This window comes from Hypomesus nipponensis, chromosome 12 (genome assembly GCF_054491055.1).
Source record: "Hypomesus nipponensis isolate SF chromosome 12, ASM5449105v1, whole genome shotgun sequence".
Taxonomy (NCBI): Eukaryota; Metazoa; Chordata; class Actinopteri; order Osmeriformes; family Osmeridae; genus Hypomesus; species Hypomesus nipponensis.
Window position 1 is genome coordinate 14,846,010 of NC_140372.1, and position 5,916 is coordinate 14,851,925.

Sequence of the window (5,916 nt, forward strand, 5' to 3'; positions counted from 1 at the left end):
TCCTTAAATCCTTCTCTTCTCACATAACTGGTGCTAAAACCCTCTACTTTCTTAACAAAATTAACTCTGCTTCAAACCCCCACAAACTTTTCTCTACCTTCTCCACCCTTCTTAACCCACCTCACCCACCCCCCCCCCCTCCACCCTGACAGCAGACGACTTCTCCTCCTTCTTTGAGGAAAAAGTCTCAGACATTAGCAGTCAGTTGCCTAAACCCACCTTTCCTACCCCCTCACCTTTCATGACTGACCCAACTAAATGTCTAAACTCTTTCTCTCCCCTGTCCGAGTCAGAGCTCTCTGACCTCATTCTCTCTCATCGCCCCACCTCCTGCCCCCTCGATCCTGTCCCCTCCCCTCTCTTTCAAACCATCTCCCCCTCTATCATAACTTTTCTGCTCCATGTCCTAAACTCCTCTCTTACCTCTGGCACCTTCCCCTCTGCCTTCAAACAGGCCAGAGTTACCCCTCTACTCAAAAAACCCTCCCTCAACCCTGCTGTCCTCCAGAACTACAGACCAGTATCACTGCTACCCTTCTTTTCTAAAACAATTGAACGTGCTGTATCTAACCAACTGTCTAACTTTCTCTCTCAGAACAACCTGCTTGACCCCAACCAATTGGGCTTCAAGACCGGCCACTCCACAGAGACTGCCCTCCTTTCAGTCACCACTGAAAGTCTGCCAGAGCGGCTTCGAGGTAATCCGTCATCATTCTGCTGGACCTTTCTGCAGTGTTTGACACGGTTAACCACCAGATCCTGCTCTACAGACTTTCTGAGATGGGCATCACTGGCACTGCACTCCAGTGGATCTCATCCTACCTCTCGGGAAGATCCTACCAGGTCTTCTGGGGAGGCAAACTGTCAGACCCTCACCAGCTCTCCACCGGTGTCCTACAGGTCTCCGTCCTCGGACCCCTCCTCTTCTCTCTGTACACCACCTCACTTGGACCAATCATCACCTCCCATGGCTTCTCCTACCACTGCTACGCCGACGACACCCAGCTGTACCTGTCGTTCCCCTCGACCGATCCGGGGATCTCAGCTAGGATTGAAGCCTACCTCGCAGACATCTCCACCTGGATGACCGAGCACCACCTCCAGCTGAACCTCGCCAAAACGAAACTTCTCATCATCCCGGCTAAACCCTCCATCTCCCACGATCTGTCAATCACCCTGGGATCTGCGACGGTCACCCCCTCATCCTCTGCCAGGAACCTTGGGATTACCATTGATGACGAGCTCTCCCTCACGGCCCACATCGCCAGTCTCCCGGTCTTGTAGATTTACCCTCTACAACATCCAGAAGATCAGGAGATACCTGTCTGAGCACTCCACCCAGCTGCTAGTCCAAGCACTGGTCCTCTCCAAGTTGGACTACTTCAACTCGCTGCTTGCTGGTCTCCCAGCATGTGCAACCCGCCCTCTTCAGAGGATTCAGAATGCAGCGGCCCGCCTGGTCTACAATCTACCCAGACGCTCCCATGTTACCCCACTCGTCATCTCTCTCCACTGGCTACCCACCAACGCCGCATCAGATTCAAGACCCTGGTACTGACCTTCCGAGCAGTGAACGGGACGGCACCCGTCTACATCAAGTCTCTCCTTACACCCCCTCTCTCCTTACACCCCCAACCGTCACCTACGGTCTTCTTCAGACAACCGCCTGGTGGTCCCACCGCTCAAGACTGCCCGGTCCCAACACAAGCTCTTCTCCTGCCTGGCCCCCCAATGGTGGAACCAGCTCCCCACCTCCATCAGGGACACTGAATGTCTCCCCACCTTCAAGAAAAGGCTCAAGACGCACTTGTTCCGGGAGAACAACGGCACTTAAGAATGCTTGGCTGGACTTGTTAGTTAGTTTCCTCCAGGATCACAATGACTCTTATTGAGTGACTCGTTGCTCTTTTAGGTTAGATATAACGAAGTTAAGTCTTGTACTCGCTGTGAAATATTTTACTGTTGATTGTTCTTCTACAGGTACAGTTCTGTACTTTTGTGGTTCATGTTGTTTTAATTTGTAACTTGTATAACTGCATGCTCTTATGGGTCTTCCCTTTTGGCACTTGTTTAGCTTTTTCACAATGTATGCCTCGTGTTTTGGCTACTTGCAATGTTTGGGACTATCTCGTTGTTATGATCAGTGACCTATGCTCTTTTGTAAAGCTCTCTCTTGGAAGTCGCTTTGGATAAAAGCGTCTGCTCAATGAATAAATGTAAATGTAAATGGATGGGTATCGAGAACCGGTTCTGTAAGGACCCGGTTCCAAATGTCTCAAAACCCGAATATCAATAAGGTCCAAGCTTATCGATACCGCTATCGAGACCAAGTAATATAATGTAACGTTGATTTATGTCTCGAGAAACAAGTAATGTTATTTAAATCAAATCACTGGTGCACAAACATACAACGTTTGACTAATGAAATGACTAATTCAATTGAAATGCCAGCCACCCGCCTTTAAACTAAACAAAGAAGAATTTAATTGCCTCACGCGCTACTTCGCTTCATTTATCATTTTGTTGTTAGCTACGATGGTAGAATGCACAAAACGGTCAAAGGCTTGGCTACATTTTATTAAAGCCAAATATAAAGACGAAGCAAAGTGCAATATATGTTCTAAAGTAATTTCTTGTAAAAGGGGGAAAACAACTGCGATGAAAAAGCACCTGCATCAGATAAAGATAAAATGCAGTACTTCGACTGTCTCCGAGTCGCAACGGTGCAAACTCCAGCTGCCTTTGCAGCACAATCCTCTGGTGAGCGCACCACAACTTCGTAACGAGTCTCCGTTGTTGACAATAATAAGCCAATTCAGGGCTCAACAGTGCAACTATTTGACTCGCATATGCCCCTAAAATTTGATGTGTGCGCGAACTGCAAAATCTTTTTACGAGCACAGTGTGTGAGTAAAGACAACTCCCCCTCACTGCTGATCATTAAAAACAGTCACCACGAGCATGGGTCTGTGGGATGCTTAAGCATAGTGTTATACAAAAACAGAGACAGAAGAAAATAGGGATAAGATAAGGAAGGTTTGGGTTTGGTTTGCTGGTCATTTAGCTATATCAGGTGCCTTTTGTTGAAACGTGTACAACTTTTCATAAAGTCGATGAGCTTGACAATGTCACTTTTCGTCAACCAACCAATCACAGTCTAGGGACTCATCCAGGTTGTGGATAGTACATCTGTAGTGGACAGATTTAGGTTTTAGCCAGAGTCAGGATCCATTGTGCCTATATGCTCCTTTGAGCCAGCCTCCTCCTGAGAGCAACACCTTCCCCTTGTTCTATCTGTTTTACTTAAGATATAGAAAAGTATCGATAGTGGTATCGATTAAGACTCGAATCGTTAAGCAGTCTCAAAAATTAACTATACCCATCCCTACTTTTAACAAAGGTGAAAGAACACTTTGATAACCACACCTTTGCAGATCAGGTACTTTGCATAGCAGAGCTAGCTGTATGACATGCAGGCTGGACCTATACTTACTGGATAAATTGGCAAGCAGCCAGTATACTGCACAAAGCTTGTGGATTTTTCTAGATGTGCCTAAAGGGTTAGCCAGTTCAATGTCATCCACATACAAAATCAGTGACAATTTCATCTCTCCTGCTTCGGACAATAATCGATTTTCTTTGAAATATGTTCCATCTTCATGAGACATGTACATTCCAGGTGGCGACGGTTGGGATTCTTGGATCTTGTCAAGAAGATCGGTATTTTTAAACATTGTTTGAAGCATTTGTAGTATTGGAACATACACTGCTGTGTGTCCACTTGAATCTATAGTATACTGCACTGGCATTACCAGATAGGGATGGGTCCAAGCCATGGATGTTGCTGCAAAGAGGCTAAATATCCTCAAACTTGGATGCTTTGCCCACACCCTCAACTTGGCAGCGCAAAATGTCTACAGCATTGCCACAGTGACCCGGTGGGCAGCTAAATTAAGAGTGGTCATCGTATGGATGAAGCGGTCTACAATGTCCAAGACTGTGCTAAAAGAGAAGCAGCTCCTCCTCAAACTTCCTCAGCACACCATGCTACTGGATGTCAAAACCAGGTGGAACTCTCTCTTCCTGATGGTTGAGATTCCTCGAACAGTATCCGGCTCTCCAAGCTGCAGTGTTGGATACACGGCTGAGAAAGCCAATGGAGAGGGACAAACTGGATAGGATCACAGATGATGACTTCAAAGCAGAAGAGTTCATCAAGGTCATGAAGGTCCTGTACACCTCTACACTGTGTATCGAGCGAGAAAAGCCCCACCTGCGGTCAGATCCTTCCGATACTCGAGAAACTGAAAGACCACTTCACAGTTCAGGAGGAAGACTCTCTTTTTGTGTCTGGCATTAAACAGAAGGTTTGGGCTGACCTCTCTGGACGTTACCAGAAGGACACCATACAGGAGTTCCTGGAGGAGATGACTGCGATGGACCCCAGGTTCAAATCCAAGAGTGACAGGGACACCACCTGGGACCGTTTGCAGGAGGCAGCTTTGGCAGCCAATGCTACAGAAGCAGAAGCGGTCCCACTCCCAGACCTCAAGGACAGTGACACAACCCAGGAGGAGGCAGAGTATGATAATGATGACACACTGATCTCAGAGGAAGAAGAAGAAGAGAATCCTCCAGTTACAGTCACTCCACTACAGCCTAAGACCGCTTTGGAGGAGCTGTTTGCTGAGGAAGAGAGAGAGCTATGGACCATCCAGCCAAACAACTTGACCAGCACTCAGAGAGTCCGTCAAGAGATCCAGCTCTACAGAGGCCTGCCTCCGATCCCTATGGCGGAAGACCCTGTCCTCTGGTGGTGGGGAAAGAGAGACACCCTGCCCCTGCTAGCTGAACTCTCTTACAGCTACCTTTGTGCTCAAGCCTCTTCCACCCCTTCAGAGAGGGTGTTCTCCACTGCTGGGGACACCATCAGCCAGGAGCGATCCAGGATCATGTCTGACAAGGCAGACATGCTAATTTTTCTGCAGAAAAAACACTGTTTGGAGAGCTGTCAATTCTTTTGGTTGCGTAAAGCATAATATTTATTTTATTTAAGTATATTATTTATCATCTTTGTTGTTGGAAAAAACATTGGACATTTTGCTGCTGATATTATTTTACTATTCTCATAGTTATACGTTATGTTGAAATCGAAAATTAAAAGACTCACAGTTTTTGCATTAGAAGCAATAACAATGTGTTATCTCGTCTTTCTTTCCAACAAATAGAAAAGTATCGATAGTGGTATCGATAAAGACTCAAATTGTTAAGCAGTCTCGAAAATGGTATCAATATCGATAAAAATTAACGATACCCATCCCTATTACCAGAGGGTAGTTACTCCTTACAAACGTTTTTCTCCGTTTAGCAGTGGACAGCTGAGCACCTTCTAAAGTTGCACTAACAAAAACGTTACTTTTCATGATAGCTTCCACTAATTCATGAACAAGGGCTTCACAGATAGTCTGATCATGCTCTTGAAAAACCCTGATGACAGAGTCTCTCACAAGAGGTTTAGACAATGAGAATATTTGTGCCAAGTTTTCAACTATGTCCTGTATAGCCATCTGTGATACATGCAGAACACTGTGCATTTTCAAGAACAAAGAAGCCAAATTGTTTCTCAACTAATCTTGCAATTCACCGGTGTCATCTCTGGATTCAGGATGATTACACTCAGCTCTTACAGCTAGCTCAGGAGAATTCTGAGACCATCATCAGATTCAACTTGCATTTGTTCTGTCAATTTCTGTCAAGACTATTTCATTCTTAAAGTCTGAGACATCACAGTGTGGGTGATTCCTACTTTTGTGGGCATTGAAGGAGGAATACACATTAGTACGGTACTGACAATCTTTGAATGGACAATCCGCCATCTCATGTTGTTTTAAATGTGCCCTTAAATGACTAAGAAGA

General features: G+C 45.9%; 1 pseudogene; it reads left to right on the forward strand.

Moving 5' to 3' along the window:
• The first annotated feature begins 2,151 nt into the window (after positions 1 to 2,151).
• Positions 2,152 to 5,552, forward strand: LOC146261676 (E3 SUMO-protein ligase ZBED1-like; annotated as a pseudogene).
• Positions 5,553 to 5,916: the final 364 nt, after the last annotated feature.